This window comes from Podarcis pityusensis (assembly GCF_964106645.2).
Source record: "Podarcis pityusensis genome assembly, chromosome: 14".
Lineage (NCBI taxonomy): Eukaryota > Metazoa > Chordata > Lepidosauria > Squamata > Lacertidae > Podarcis > Podarcis pityusensis.
This window is the reverse complement of record NC_138039.1, coordinates 22,351,777-22,367,860: the sequence shown is the minus strand read 5'-3', so window position 1 is coordinate 22,367,860 and position 16,084 is coordinate 22,351,777. Positions and strand designations below refer to the sequence as shown.

The 16,084-nt window shown below is 46.8% G+C and overlaps 1 long non-coding RNA gene across 1 annotated transcript in view; it reads left to right on the top strand.

The window, feature by feature from the left end:
- The window catches only part of LOC308463285, a 447,382-nt gene that overhangs the window by 360,028 nt on the left and 71,270 nt on the right, over window positions 1-16,084 (top strand). The window lies entirely within an intron of this gene.

Below are 16,084 nucleotides of genomic sequence, written 5' to 3'. Positions count from 1 at the left end.
GTATTTAAGCCAGAAGTCCAACCTTTCGATCTAGATTTAGATAACACCCGTACTTTCTTCCACTAAACACTGTTCGCCGTCCAGATTTTTGCAAGGCTGAATATTACCATTTTGCTTAAATTTGAAATCTGGTTCAACCACTATGCCTGGCAGCTGTTTGATGAGCAATGTATTCAAGGGAAAGCGAACATTGGTGCAAAACAACAGAACAGAACAAGTCAGTCCATCACATCTGTTTCAGTTTGTTATGAGATGCAAGGCTATTCCGGGACAAGGTTGCTCTTTCTTTTGAAAGAGTCCCTAGAAAGCTAGGAGCTGGGGAGCAAGATCACAGTTCATAGTACAATGGTACCTCTGGTTACATACTTAATTCGTTCCGGAGGTCCGTTCTTAACCTGAAACTGTTCTTAACCTGAAGCACCACTTTAGCTAATGGGGCCTCCTGCTGCTGCCGCACCGCCGGAGCACAATTTCTGTTCTCATCCTGAAGCAAAGTTCTTAACTCGAGGTACTATTTCTGGGTTAGCAGAGTCTGTAACCTGAAGCGTATGTAACCCGTGGTACCACTGTAATAGGGTTTATGAGCAGTTCACCAATCCAGGTTGCATTTGAACATTGCCACCTGCAGGAGAGGCAATTTATGCACAAATGAAGGAACTGCTCTACCCCCCAAATTTCTATGAAGGCGTGGACGGAACCTCAGGTCCGGGGAGGGGGGCATATATGGCTTCCAAGGCCTCTCTGCGTGACCCTCAGAACTCTCCCCAGCCCACACCCCTTACTGACCTTGTTTTACATAGTTAAACTATGGAAAAAGATTTTTGCAATGCAGTATCCCAACCAACCAATGTTTAGAAAAATGCATATAGGAAGGGAAAGTGTGACGATAACCTACAAAAGAAGCATTATTTTAGGGAAAACGTAAATACAGTGGTACCTCGGGTTACATACGCTTCAGGTTACATACGCTTCAGGTTACATACGCTTCAGGTTACAGACTCCGCTAACAAAGAAATAGTACCTCGGGTTAAGAACTTTGCTTCAGGATGAGAAAAGAAATCGTGCAGCGGCGGCATGGTAGCAGCAGGAGGCCCCATTAGCTAAAGTAGTACCTCAGGTTTAAGAACAGTTTCAGGTTAAGAACGGACCTCTGGAAAGAATTAAGTACTTAACCCGAGGTACCACTGTATTAGGAGAAAATCACTTTGTAAATGTTTGTATATTAGGTGGGGGGGGGGAATCTGCATATTAGGAGAAATTTGTACTAAGAGGCTGATGAATTTTCACTAGGACTTTAAAAAATGCAAAGCTGTGTGCAAATGTGAAGAACAGAATTTATGATTGTGAAAATGAAATGCTGAAAGAACTGAAATCAACAGATCCATCCCTACTGATGCCTTCCTAGGCCCATCGCCTGACTTAGTCTGCTAAATAGTAAGGACATCAGTAGAGCCTGTTGGATGAAGCCAAAGGCCCGTCTAGTCCAGCCTCCTGTTCTCACAGGGGCCTGTGGGGGGAAGCCTGCAGGACCGAAGCACAGAAGTATGACTGCCTCCAACCGTGCACATAGTGCTGGATATTAATAGAGGTTCATGGTGCATGCTGGCACTAATGGCGTGGAGGGATGGAACTATGAGGTCTGTGTTGTGCATAAAGCTAAGCGGCAAGTTTCCTTCTTCTCTCTCTCTCTCTCTCTCTCTCTTTTCTCTGGGCATCTCTGCCCTTTTCCTGCATCCCACTCTGTGCCACCTCTCACACCACCAGCCTCCTTCTCACACATACTGCCAGAAATACCACCTGCCAATGCGTGGATGGCTCCTGATCAAAATTAGAGCCTGTGACTCATCCCGCCCTCCTGCCTTCGGCGTCACAAACCTGGGGGGAATTCTCCCTCCACCTGTCCTCCCTGCCCAGCCCTCCTCCAATGTCCTCCAGGGGCGTGGATGCCGAATTCCTTGGCATTGGATCCAGAGGCCACTGCCAACTGCCAAAGGGAGAAAGACCAGGGTTTGGCGTTAATCAAATTAACCGTCAGATTTATACCGCAGGGTTGTCTAGTCTTAAATAGGCACTTAGCAATTCAGCACAGCAGTGGATCCATAAATGCCTGCCAGCAGGTGGAAAGCAGAATACAGTGGTACCTCGGGTTAAGTACTTAATTTGTTCTGGAGGTCTGTTCTTAACCTGAAACTGTTCTTAACCTGAAGCACCACTTTAGCTAATGGGGCCTCCCGCTGCAGGAGCACAATTTCTGTTCTCATCCTGAAGCAAAGTTATTAACCTGAGGTAATATTTCTGGGTTAGCGGAGTCTGTAACCTGAAGCATATGTAACCTGAAGCGTATGTAACCCGAGGTACCACTGTAGTAAGCGCAGGTTCTCTGCAAATGACCCCAAAAGATGGCGGCTAGAGACCGGGGAAATAAGGGATTTCCCCAAAGCTTCCCCCCAAAAGGGCATTGTAGAGTTGGAAAAGGTTCCGGGGGAAAACACAACAAAATAATCACAGGGATAGAGAGGAGAAAAGTTGCAGAGTTTGGGACTTTTAAGGTTAGAGAACAGGCAGGTAAGAGGGGACATGAGAGAAGTGTATACATTTATTCATGGCATGGAGAAAATGGATAGAGAAAAGTTTTTCTCCTTCTTTCATAATACAAGAACTCAGGGACAACCAGTGAAGCTGAATGTTGGAAGGTTCAGGACAGACAAAAGAAAGTCCCTCCTCAGACAGTGTGTAGTTAAACTGTGGAACTGGCCCCCGCAGGAGGCAGTGATGGCCGCTGATTTGGATGGCTTTAAAAGAGGATTGGGCAAATTCATGGAGGAGATTAAGGGTGTCAGTGGTTACTCACCATGATGGCTCCACAGAAGCCTCTAGGCTGCAAAATTCTCTCCCATAGAGGTGTGTCACGGAATAACAAGAGAAACTGGCCAGTTTCCAGGCCCAAGGTCCAGGGGCCACATGTGGCCCTCACAAGCCTCTCCACCTGGCCCTCAGGAATCTCCCCAGGTCACACACGCTTTCCAGACCACGCACTGGTTCTGCTTCACTCCCTCCTTGAATGCTTTGGTCCAGCTAGAAGGTATCCCTGAACTCTGATAATGCATCCTGTTGACCTGGATGGAGGATTGAGAGGGGATGGGTGAGGGTGTTTTGAAACTAGGAACTGGGCTCACTTCATTGCTCTGCACATTTTCTAGACAGACTCAAAGACCCCTCTCTCTCTCCTCCTTACAGACAAGCAAGAGGCATTATGGGAGTTCAAGGACACATCTCAGCCAGGCAAAAACACCCAGGGTTTGAAGTAGGTCCAGTGAGGGATGTGACATGGGGAGAAGAGGACTGGCCAGAGGTGAGTTCTAAGGGCCAGATAGAGAGGATTTGGCGGCCAGGAATGAGGGTTCCCACCCCTGTTCTTGAAAATCTGGCAATTTGGCTGTTTATCATTTGGAGCTGTGACCACTGGCGGAGGAAGAGGAGTGAGGGGAGAGTGCACCACCCCTGGCAGCGCAATCCCTGTAGGGTGCCATTGCGGCTGCCCCCCACCAGCACTGGGCGCCATGCCCCTGCAGGCAGCATGCCCTGCCCCAGGACATGCATCACACCCCTGCAGGCAGCACACCACGCCCCCAGGACATGTGCCACGCCCCTGTGGGTGGCACGCCATGCCCCCGGGACATGTGCCAGCCCTGCCCCACCTGCTCTCTGCCCCCCAGTGCCAGGGCATGAAGCTCTGCCACTGGCTGTGACCACTCTGCTCAATCCCCAAGTGTGTCGGAAATCAAGCCTTTATCGGGAGAAACTGGCAACTCTCCCAGGCACCCGGCTTGGTCTCCTGTTGACCTTCCTGGCTGCATTCCCCAGCAAGATCCAGGCTAGGTCACGATAGGCGATTCTTCCCAAACGTGGGAAGAACACACCCCCTCCCTCCTGCTCCCCCGGCAGGAAAGGAGATAGACAGAAATGTATTTACATGCCTTTATTTCTGTCTTTGCAGCATTACAGAAAACATGTCTGTACTCTTCAAACTCCAGCAGTCAAGTGACAAAGACTTCCTGTACTTCCTGTACATACGCAAGAGGAAGAGCTCAAATTACACTCTGAGCTAATTCCAGTGCATTGCCCTGTGAATTGACTATCCCTCTGTTTCCCACAGACAGTCCCAACATTTCCATCATGTTTTGTTTTCAAGCTAGCAGTTTGCAGCTGCATTGCATCCATATCATAACACCTGGCACTTTTTGGAAGGAAAGGGGTTAGGCGCTGCCCTGGGAACCATGTTGCAAGATTCAATCTGTTCAATTTTGCCTTGATGACAAGATCCAAAGCAAGCCGACACAGCCTCGGCCTTACCTATGAACATAAAAGTGATGTTCCGCCATTCAACCAAGTCTTAGGGAGATAAAAGACCCCGGCATGTGATCTTTTTCAAAAGCACACCTGCAAATTCTTCGGCAAATTCCATTTCCCAAATGCCACCTCTCAATAACAGCAACAGTAGCAGCAACAAAGCAGCCCTGAACAATCCTCCTGCTCCCCAGCTCCACTTCAGTCCAATCCCAGGAACCAGACACTTTATAATATGACAATCCCCCAGCTGAAAGTGCCTTGTCAAAAGGGTTCTTGAGCACTGATTCAAAACAGGGAGAAATCAACCACAAAACCGAGAGTCGCTTCTGAAGTGATCCTGCTTTCTTTGCCCTGGTAATTGACAGAAGATGGAACAGGAGAAGAGGAACATGTTAGAGGTTTCAAATCTTAATAGGGAACCTGCTGCAACAAAAAGAGCTTCTTCTCTTACTCTGATGGAATAAAATGGCCAGCTGGGGGCAGAGAACAAAGCCAAACTCCTGGTGATGGAGTTGAGGTAGCCCCACACTGGAAACCAGGGTCCATAGCCTCCAACATATTAAGGGCAAAAGCCAGGATGCCATCTTCTGCGACACCAGCTTCCTCTTTTTTCTCATGAGAGGACAGCAGCTATTTTGGGTGCTGCGATCTCACACAATTTCATGTCACAAACCCTTCCCCGCCCCCCCAAAAAAACACTTTTGGGGGAATGGCCAACAAAAATGCACATTTGGGGGTGCCTTGTGAAATCGCAGCCCCAGAAAGGGCACTTAAGAGGGGGGGGGGAATTGCAGGGCAAAATCATGTGAGATAATGGCACCCAAAATCGCCACTGACCTCTTGGGAGGGGGGGAAACGATGTCCCTTTTTTATGGGACACTTGTGGGGTATATGGGTCAGAACCAGGAGGTGCAGCCAAAGAACAATCCAAGAATGAGAACTGACATAGGGAGTTGCCATATACTGAGTCAGACCACTAGTCCATCTAGCTCAGCATTGTCGACATTATGCTGAGTCAGACCGACGTTCTATCTAGCTCAGTATTGTCTGCAATGACTGAGAGCAACTCTCCAGGGTTTTGGACAGGGAGTCTTTCCCAGCCCTCCCTAGAGATGCTGTGATGGCCTGGGAATCGGATTCAGAGGTTGAACCTGAGGAATCCCAGCCTGCACAGGAGTCCCTGCCTCCAGGACCAGCTGAGCCGGGGCTGGGTCTTGAACCTGAAGGGCCCTCACCTGTGCTGGATCCTCAGGACTAGACACCAGCTGAATCTGCTCTGGCTCTGTGGGTGATCGAGGACCCATTGCCTGCAGGTGCTCCACTTTCAGCCCTGTCAGAGGAAGGTGAGGTTGCTTCTGGGTCCAGTAACCCTCCAGTCTCTCGTGAGCTGCAGAGGCTCAGGGCAGATAGGCGGAGGGAACTAAGTTCTCGCAGGAGGAGTGCTCACCTCCAGGCCAGGAGAGGCGAGTCACCTGTGGACCGGGACCGCCCTATGCCTCGGGGCAGATAAAAGCCAGCCAGCCCAGTCCCAGGTTGCGGGAGCAACATTGTTGGTAACCTGTTCCTGCTGGCACCCTGTCCTACTCTTCTGCCAGAGTTCCTGGCCACACCCAACTCCTTGCCTTGGACCCCGCTTCAGCCTTGACAGACAGCCTCCATACCCCACCCTCGATCTCAGACTGGACTCGGACCATGCCGCACGGTAAGCCCCAGCACGGTAAGGGACCAGCACAGATGCCAGGGGTTGAAGCTGGGACCTTGCAAAACAGATGCTGTACCCCTGAGCTACAGTTCTGCAAGGAACATGACCATTGTTTGAGCAAAATCCCAGACTTAGCAATACATTTTCTGGCTGGGGAGAAACACTGGCCTCCTGGCCTGGAAGGGTGGAGGAAACCTTTCATTATCCAGGAAGACAAGCACATAAGAGCCTGCTGGATCAAGTCAATGGCCCATCTGGTCCAGCATTCTGGTCTCACATTAGTCAAGCAGATGCCAATATGTGAAGCAGGGCTTGAGTGCAATGAAGGTAGAACCTGGCCATTGTGGTGAGCAGGGCTATCTTTAGCAAATGCGGCACCAGGGTGCAAATATTATCCGCCCAGCACCCCCAAATTACCATGGAGAGTGTTGGAGTGGCCGTAGCTGTGCACTGCCAGCCATGGGGGGGGGGGCGGGACGCAACTCTCCCCCATGTGGCTGCGAGACAGCAATCCCCACAGAGGCTTGGGAGGGAAGCTGCTCACCCACCAGCCTTATGGTTGGCAGGGCACAGCTGGCAGGCGTGCAGGGAAAGGGGAGGCCGCCGACAAAGCCGCGCAGCTCCCCCACTTGCTGGGGCGCCCCTGAGAGGCCAGCGCCCTGGCACAACACACCATTAAGCCCTATGGGAAAGACGGCTCTGGTGGTGAGTAGCCACTGACAGCCTCATTGTCAATGAATTTATTTAACCACAGATCTACGATTTCCAGAATAGTATAACAACGAATTCTCTCTTCCCAGGGAACCCTGGAAACTGTAGATCTGTATGGGGGGGGGTCTCCTAATAATTCTCAGGACCCTTAACAAACCACAGTTCCCTGGGGAGGGGGGAGGAAGCCATGACTATTAAAGTGGTACAAGAGTGCTTTAAATGCATGGCCCCATATGTGATCAAAGTGACAGCAATGGATTTAAGAGATTGTCTATATATCCATGAACTCTTAAGAATTTTTTATTGCAACAGTGGAGGGATATATATCTTTCCATAAACGAATAAAAAGCCATATATATTAACCCATGTGATTCAGCAGCAGAATATCTGTCAAGAACTCTTAAGATGTTTTATTGCAAGGGTTGTGGAATATAAATCTTTTGCTAAATAAATAAATAAATACCTTAACCCAGTGATTTAGCAGCAGTAGATACATACCAAAAACTCTCAAGATGTTTAGTCACGAAGACACTTGCCCTGAAAGGCGGGATATAAATCTTTTAATAAAGAAATAAAAGAAATACCTTAAGCCTTGTGATTCAGCAGCCATCCAGTTGGGAATATATCAGTGGTTCCCACACTTGACTAACAGTGATTGCTCAGGCAAATCACTCCCTAGCTTGATATTTAAAAGTTTACTCATTTCTGCTGGCAACCAGTTTTTTTAATTACTCATGTTGTCTATAAAGGCTATGTGATAAATTTTTGGCAAGATTTAATGCCGGCAGTAATTAATATCTTTCCCGGGAGATTATAAAAGTTTCTTGGAAATGTCCCTTCTGTGTATACAAACTAGGCTAGTAATGGGCATAGATATTTCAGTGTCTCCTGACTGTTGACTTTATTACAACATTAACTTCTGTCCAGGTGGTTAGACAGGATCAACAGACTGAAATGACATCTCATCTCCCATCACTTCACAGCGGAGCCAGTTCACACTCTGAGTCATCGGGTGCTGAGAAATCAAGAGGAATTTTGTGGCAGCATGAGCAGTCCGTCAATGGAACCTGCTGTCAGAGGAGATGTCGATTCTCCCTTGCTAAGAACATAAGAAGAGTCTCCTTGACCAAGCCAAATGTCCATCTAGTCAAGCATTCAGTTAACAGAGTAGAAAACCAGATGCTCCAATGGGAAGCCCAAAGCTGGTGGCCATCACCATCTCCTATGGGAGAAAATGCCACAGTTTTGAAGAAGTACTTCCCTGTATCTGACCCAAATCTTAAGAACATAGGAAGAGTCTGGCTGTTGGAATAGGCCCAGCATAGCCCAGAATCCTGTTCTCACAGTGGCCAAGCAGATACTGCTGAGAAGCCTACCAGTAGGGCTGGGGGATATCAGGTTTTCAATATCATGATATATCACCAGCTAAATATTGTAATATACTGATATATCACACTGTCTGAAATAAGGATGGAACTATGTTGAGACACTGGCTGGCTTCACAGTTTTTCCTGCATCATGATTTTTGCATAGAACACACACACACACACACACACACACACACACACACACACATCATGATTCACAATATATTGCCAGGTCAAAAATTATGAAGCCGATATCACAATATGGACTTCAAACCAATTTTGGACGATTTATCGCCCAGCCATACCTACCAGCAGGACCTGAGTGCAGCAGAACTTTCCCCGCTTGTAATTCTCAGTGTGTGGTCTTCAGAGGCATACCATCTCCAGTGTTGGAGGTAGAGCATATTCATCATGGCTAGTGGTCTTTGATGACCATCTTCTCCATAAGCTATGGAATTAGCTCCCACAAGAGGCAGTGATGGCCACCAGCTTGGACATCTTTCAAAACATTGGACAAATTCATGGAGGATAGGACTATCAAGGGCTGCTCCCCATGGTGGTTATGGTCTGCCTCCATGGTCGGGCACATTATGCTTCTGAATACCAGTTTCTGGAAACTACAGGAGATGAGAGTGCTGTTGCACTTGAGTCCTGCTTGTTGACTTCCCACTGGGCCATTTGGTGGACCACTGTTAGGAGAGGGTGCTGGACTAGATAGGCTATTGGCCTGATCCAGCAGGCTCTTCTTGTGTTTCTGTTACCAGGGCTCAAAGAGTCAACTATTCAACCTCTGCTCTTGAAGTCCTTTGAAAACGACATTGTTCCAGTTAAGATGAGTCAAGAACACAGCCGGCTCCATCTGCAGCCACTGCTTTCATTGTTAATGTTACAAAGCCAATTGAGAGAAAAAGAGACTCGGTGAGATGAAGTCACAATGGGAAATAATTGATATTTGCCACACTTCACTGGGAAAATGAGTGGGGGAAATCTTTGAAAAGTGATATCCTCTCCAAGCTGTTAAGAAACACTCTACCTTCATACATACTCAAGGCAAATTCCCATCAGAACAGTAAATGTGTGATTTTTGAGTCTACAAATGAAGAGGACATTCTTCCAGCAATTTCAAAAGCATAGAACCACAAGACTGAGGGGCTGAGAAAAAAGAGAATGGGAAACTGTGGCCCTCCCATCAGACCCAACAAGAAGGCTATACAACACCAATCCTGTCCCAATTGCATTGGCTGACAATTTAGTTTCCAGGCCCAATTCAAAGTGCTGGTTTTGAGCCATAAAGCCTTAAACAGCTCAGGACCATAGTATCTCAAAGACCACCTCTCCCCTTATGAACCATCTTGGGCACTGCAATCATCATCTGAAGCCCTTCTTCATGTGGCAACACAAGGACGGGCCTTTTCTGTGGTGGCTTACCGTTTGTGGAAAGCTCTCCTCAGGGAGGCTTGCCTGGCACCTTCTATAGGCACCAGACCTAAACATTCCTCTTCTCCCAGGACTTTGGCTGATTCAATAATCTATGACCTTTGAAACTGGGGGGTATTTTTCTGCTACTATGTTATACATTTTTGTGTTTTTGTAAACCACCCTATGATCCTTGGATAAAGGGCCGTGTGTGTGTGTGTGTGTGTGTGTGTGTGTGTGTGTGGACAGTCCCTGTCTGCAAGCTTACAAGATAAAAGGCATGGCACAGAAGGAAAATGGAATAGGGAGGGCAGAGGATGAATGCAGACTGAGGCAATAATGGAGATGGTCACAGGTTATCAACTCCCTGGGCCAGGCAGATTTGATTGCCGAAGAATTGATGCTTTTGAATTATGGTGCTGGAGGAGACTCTTGAGAGTCCCATGGACTGCAAGAAAATCAAACCTATCCATTCTTAAGGAAATCAGCCCTGAGTGCTCACTGGAAGGACAAATCCTGAAGCTGAGGCTCCAATAAGTTGGCCACCTCATGAGAAGAGAAGACTGCCTGGAAAAGACCCTGATGTTGGGAAAGATAGAGGGCACAAGGAGAAGGGGATGACAGAGGACGAGATGGTTGGACAGTGTTCTTGAAGTTACCAGCATGAGTTTGACCAAACTGCAGGAGGCAGTGGAAGACAGGAGTACCTGGTGTGCTCTGGTCCGTGGGGTCACGAAGAGTCAGACACGGCTAAACGACTAAACAACAGCAACAACAAGCACCCTCCCAGTAAGACACAGCAACAGCCCATGAGGCAGTGGGTCACTGCTATTGTTCACCACTGTCACCATGCATGGGGAGGAGGGGGAGTGTAGGAACATAAACTTGGAGAAACACCCTGTAGCAGGGGTCAACAAACTTTTTCAACAGGGGGCTGGTCCACTGTCCCTTAGACCTTGTGGGGGGCTGGACTATATTTTGGAGAGAGAGAAAAAAATGAACAAATTCCTATGCCCCACAAATAACCCAGAGAGGCATTTTAAATAAAAGGGCACATTCTACTCATGTAAAAACACGCTGATTCCCGGACTGTCCACAGGTTGGATTTAGAAGGCGATTGGGCCAGATCTGGCCCCCAGGCCTTAGTTTGCCTACCGATGCCCTATAGTGCTGCAAAGCCAGTGAGAACATAAAGAGAAGCTTGGACGGAGGAGCAGAAAAAGCCATTGTTTCTAAATTTACGTTGAAACATATGAATTAACATATTTACATTTCATGCACACCTGCATCTCCCTTTCTCCGTTTTCTGTGATGTGGAAGGAGCCACCTTAAAGATTAATCTGCCCAGGCATAGCAACACTGAAACAAGCAGGCAGAGTTTTTCTATTGTTACTCATTCCGCAAATATTGTGGAGCGAGAGGCCTCGGAGTGAGAAAGAGCCTATTTTCATGCCCAGAGAGGACGGCATCTCACCAGGGGTGCATTTGTGGCAATCTGTTCATGATAACATCAAAGATTAAGTGTGCCTTTTTACTTATCTCATGTTTCCCATGCTACTGGTTCATTAGTGTCTTGGCATCCAGCCACCTCCGCGAGGACATTTCCATGCTTCTACAGCGTACATGGAAAGGGAGAGAATTTGGGCGCAGTGAGACACCGAAACCTGGAAACAGGAGGCACTGCTAACATTGACATTTCTCGATAAGCAATAGATTGACCTGTTCATTCAGAGAGTGGTCTTCAATATGAGCAAGGTAACTGGCAAATAATAGTCATAATGATCGAATTTATTATCTCATTATTTATTTACTGCATTTTTATCTCACTTTCTCTCCAAGAAGAAGAAGAAGAGTTTGGATTTGATATCCCGCTTTATCACTACCCTAAGGAGTCTCAAAGCGGCTAACATTCTCCTTTCCCTTCCTCCCCCACAACAAACACTCTGTGAGGTGAGTGGGGCTGAGAGACTTCAGAGAAGTGTGACTGGCCCAAGGTCACCCAGCAGCTGCATGTGGAGGAGCGGAGACGCGAACCTGGTTCACCAAATTACAAGACTACCGCCGAGGAGCTTAAGGTGGCATACATAGTTCTCCCCCCGCCACTTTGTCCTCACAACAAACCCAGTGAGGTAGCTTAGGCTGAGAGTAAGCGACTGGCCCAAGGTCACCCAGTGAGCTACCTTTGTTATCTTGGAGAACAAAGAATGAGAATGGTCATTCAGATCAAACAAAGACAGAAGGTGGTGTTAATCAAAGTAAGTCTCTGAAAGCCTAGGGATGAATGGAGGGAAGAGTTGCCAACTATTCCATTAGCCCTGCTCCTCTGCCTTTGGAAACAGCTGAGCCTATCACAGTGAGGAAGAGCTCTGGCTTTTATTTACAGGCTGAGGGTAGCTTTGCCTGCCTTATTTCTGCAAATCAAGCTTGCAGTTCAAGGCATATCAAACTAGGCTGGGCCACGGCCTCAAACTCAAGCCCACAGTCCTTGTCAGAAACCAACGGTAGAAAGGATACACATTTTTTTCAACACTTAGTTGGACAGGTGTGGGCGGTTACAAAGGCTGCCAAGGAAAGTCTCCTGCTGACTTTCTAAAAGAGGTAAAGGCTGGCATCTGTCCATAGGGGAGGCGCTGGCCACTCTGCAGGCTCCCTGGCAAAAACGGACTGCCAATCTGGTAGATGCCAGTAGGTAGCACGATTGTTCTCCTGCCATCCCTTCCCACTCACTCATGGTGGGAAGAGCAGACAAATGGTGCCAGGCAGGGCAGCTGCTCCAAAGTTGCAGATGACATTGACTCAAGATGCTGAAAGCATCTCATTCTGGCAGAATCAGTGGTGAGGATGTTGGAAGCTGCTTTCTACTGAGGTGAGATTTTCTGTCCATTTCGGACAGTTTTGTTTGCTCCAGGAGCAAACCAACATGGCACAACTTCAGATGTTGTTTGACCCTTGGCCAGGCTGGCTGGAGTTGATGAGAGTTGGGTAGTCCAGCAACATCTGGAGAGCCCTGTGCCCTCCCTGGGGGTGCCCAGGACTGAACAGTGGTGTTCCACCACAGATGTATGGTTCTTCCCTGGGTTCTAATGGAGCAAAGCGTCCACTTCCAGAGAATCTCTTTGGTCATGGCATCTCACAATTGCCACTCAAAATTCTCACCCAAATCTTGCAATGCTATTCTCCAGCCGAGTTTTTAAAAGGCAAATACTGTGCTCAGAAACGCTTTGTGAAGATAGCGTACAAACAGACATTATATCAGGCTTTGCAAGCGTGTATATTAGGCAAAATTGCATACAAACTTTTTATATTAGGAGAAATTTGCACTAAAATGCTGATGAATTTTCATCAGGATTCCTTATCTAAAATCTGTAAATTCTGGACATGTCTGGAAGCTGCTTCAGGAAATGGGAGTGACTGGATTCTCCCATTATTACAGTTCACTTGCCTGGACCTGTTTGATTGGGCTAATTGATTTCATTTTGTTCACAGAGGCAGATCCTTTAGTTGTTATATTTTAATAAATATAAGCTATTACCCATAATTCTGTTTCTCTCCAGTCTTCTTCTGGTGTGATGGCTGTAAGTGACAGGTAATTACTAGGGTCCTTTCATATTAAGCTCACCGAAAGGACTGAGGTGTGAGTGCATTCCTCATTTTATTCCTGGCTATACTCAGTGGGAAGGTTGACACTGGTCAGAATAAAATAAAGGCTGACCTGACTTAATGGCTTTTGCTCTGTTTGCTTTTTGGACAGATGCCAGAGAAGCAGAGATGCTAATGGCTGTTCCCCTCCCCTCCCCCCCTCCCCTCAACTCACTCACTCTGCTGGGCTTATTATTTAGCTGAATGCCTTACACCAAGAGTAGGCAGAAGAAGGTATATTGGGGTCTAATGATAAATGTCTGGCTGATTTGCAGCAAATTAGCAAGTGTCTTTGACTGCCAATGGATTTCCTCCCCCACCAAAGAAAAAAATATTTATCATCTTATCATCAACAGGCACACCACATTTCTCGAGGAATTTGCAATCAGCAGCTAATCTGACAAAGGGCGAAGTGGGAACAAATATGGGGATCTGTAATTAAGCTGTTAAAATCACAACGATAAATCATGATGCTGCTTTATAGTCAGTTTGCAGTCTCGGGAGAATCAAATTTATGATTTTTGAATGGAACTCCCTCTTTCAAGATGTAATGATGGCCGCCAACTTGGAGGGTTTTAAAAGAGGATTAGACAAACTCATGAAGGAGGATAAAGCTATTGATGGCTGGTTGTAGTCACCGGGAACCACAGGTGGGGAGAATATTGTTGCACTCAAGTCTGGCTGGCTGGCTTCCCACTGCGGCACCTAGTTGACGCTTGTGAGAATAGGACGTATTACTTGATGGGCCTGAGATTGGAAGACTGTTGGGAAACTGCAGCTGGCAATGGCCAACCAATTTTTGAGAGGCTTGAAGTGAGCTTATCATATGATGTCTCTTCCTAGAACAACTACCGTACTTTTTGCTCTATAAGACTCACTTTTTCCCTCCTAAAAAGTAAGGGGAAATGTGTGTGCATCTTATGGAGTGAATGCAGGCTGCGCAGCTATCCCAGAAGCCAGAACAGCAAGAGGGATTGCTGCTTTCACTGCGCAGCAATCCCTCTTGCTGTTCTGACTTCTGAGATTCAGAATATTTTTTTTCTTGTTTTCTTCCTCCAAAAACTAGGTGCGTCTTGTGGTCTGGTGTGTCTTATAGAGTGAAAAACATGGTATTTGCATGCTTCTGAGTCATTTAAAAGGGCATGTTCCAAAACAATATGGCAGTCAAAACCACAAACACCATTCAAAATTTGCACATCTTCAAATTTATGATGTAGCTCCACAACCTTCCCCCCCCCCAAAAAAATGCACGTATCAAAGGGAAGTGTACATAAAAAAATGAAAATATTACAGAAAATAACATAATAAAAGAATGCATTATATAACATAAATGCTTGCAAAAAATGTACAGTAGTCAAAACTACATTAAAATTTTATTTATTAGGAGAAATCCACACTACAGTGCTGAAGAATTTTCTTGAGGATTTGTTTGAAAACAACTTTGTGAATTGCTGAAGAAATATGGATAACTGAATTTAAGACAGGAGGGAAATGCGAAACTGAGAGAACAAAAATGGATAGATTCTTCCCTATGGGAAGGGGAGAAAGCAGAAATGGACTCCTCTGTTTCTGTACGAAGTCCAGTGCTGTGCTTCTGCATGGTATAATTTCCACAGCCACATGACTCAAAGGTGCTTTCTATTTGTTTAACCACTAAGTTATTTCAATGCACTTTAAACCTTGGCGAATAAATGTATCCTGAACATCTTCATTAAGCCTCCATTCAGCTTGCCTTAAAGCCTCTCCATTAACGGGATTGGTTGCCAGGCATCCTTATCAACGGAAATTTTTATCCGGCTGTTCCTGCCCTCAGAAGAGTTTCCTTACTCGTTGAAAAAGGAAAGATAAGACTGAAGGGAAAGAGGGAGGGAGAAAGAATGGCAGAAAATTGCAATGAATTTGGAAATCCTCCCAGAAATCACGTCCAGTTCTTGTGTCCGTTTTCAGCCTAGAATGGAAATTTGCAAGCAAATATGAACGGTATTTGCTGTCGTATTTTTAAAGGCCACACCATATATTGAAAGCACTATGATGCCACTTTAACTGTCATGGCTTCCCCGCAAAGCATCCTGGGAACTGGAATTGGTTAAGGATGCTAAGAGTTGTGAGGAGACACCTATTCCCCTCACAGCGTTTCCTGGGAAGAGGGCTTGATGGTTTAAATCATTCTGGGAACTGGACTGGACTGGTTATAGGTAAACATAGGCAGGTAGGTGGAAGCTGGCTGAAGACCAGAGACCAGTTTCATTTTTCCTCCTTCTCACTGGTCCTCATAACATCTCCACACAGCGCTCCAGAAAGCATTGCCAAGAGGAAGGTGCCCAGGGGTGGCTACTCCATCAGTGTTTAAGGTCTATTGAAAGATTTGGACGCACTTAGCAAACCCACCCAAGGGATGGGGGGGGGGGCTGGATACGTACTTTGGCTTGGCTTCTTTTGCTGGTGTGATTTATTGATTTGTCTTCTAGAAGAAGTTAATCTCACAAAGTGTTCCCGGAGCGCTGAGATACGGCAAAGTGCGTGGGCTGCCCTCGATCACCTCCCAAATTCCTTTCATTTCACCCATGTCAGTTGAAATATGCGTCACCCCCCAGTAGGAAGGAGGGAGGGAATTGCAGTATGACCTGTGCAGATGTGCAAATTGCACAAAAGAGGAAGCTCTTCCACAGTTCAAATCTCACCTTAGCCCTAACACCACAAGACCTACACTCCTAAACCCCAGGAGTGCCATTGAGTTCAATAGGGCTTACTTCTGAATAGACGAGGCTTCAATCCTAAACCCAGGGAGAAAATCCCAGGGACTATGCAGTGGATTGCCAAGGAAGTTGTCCTTAGCGAGGCACCATCATCGCAGCCCACTGCTACACTGAGCCAAATCAGCAAAACGTAATTGTGTCAT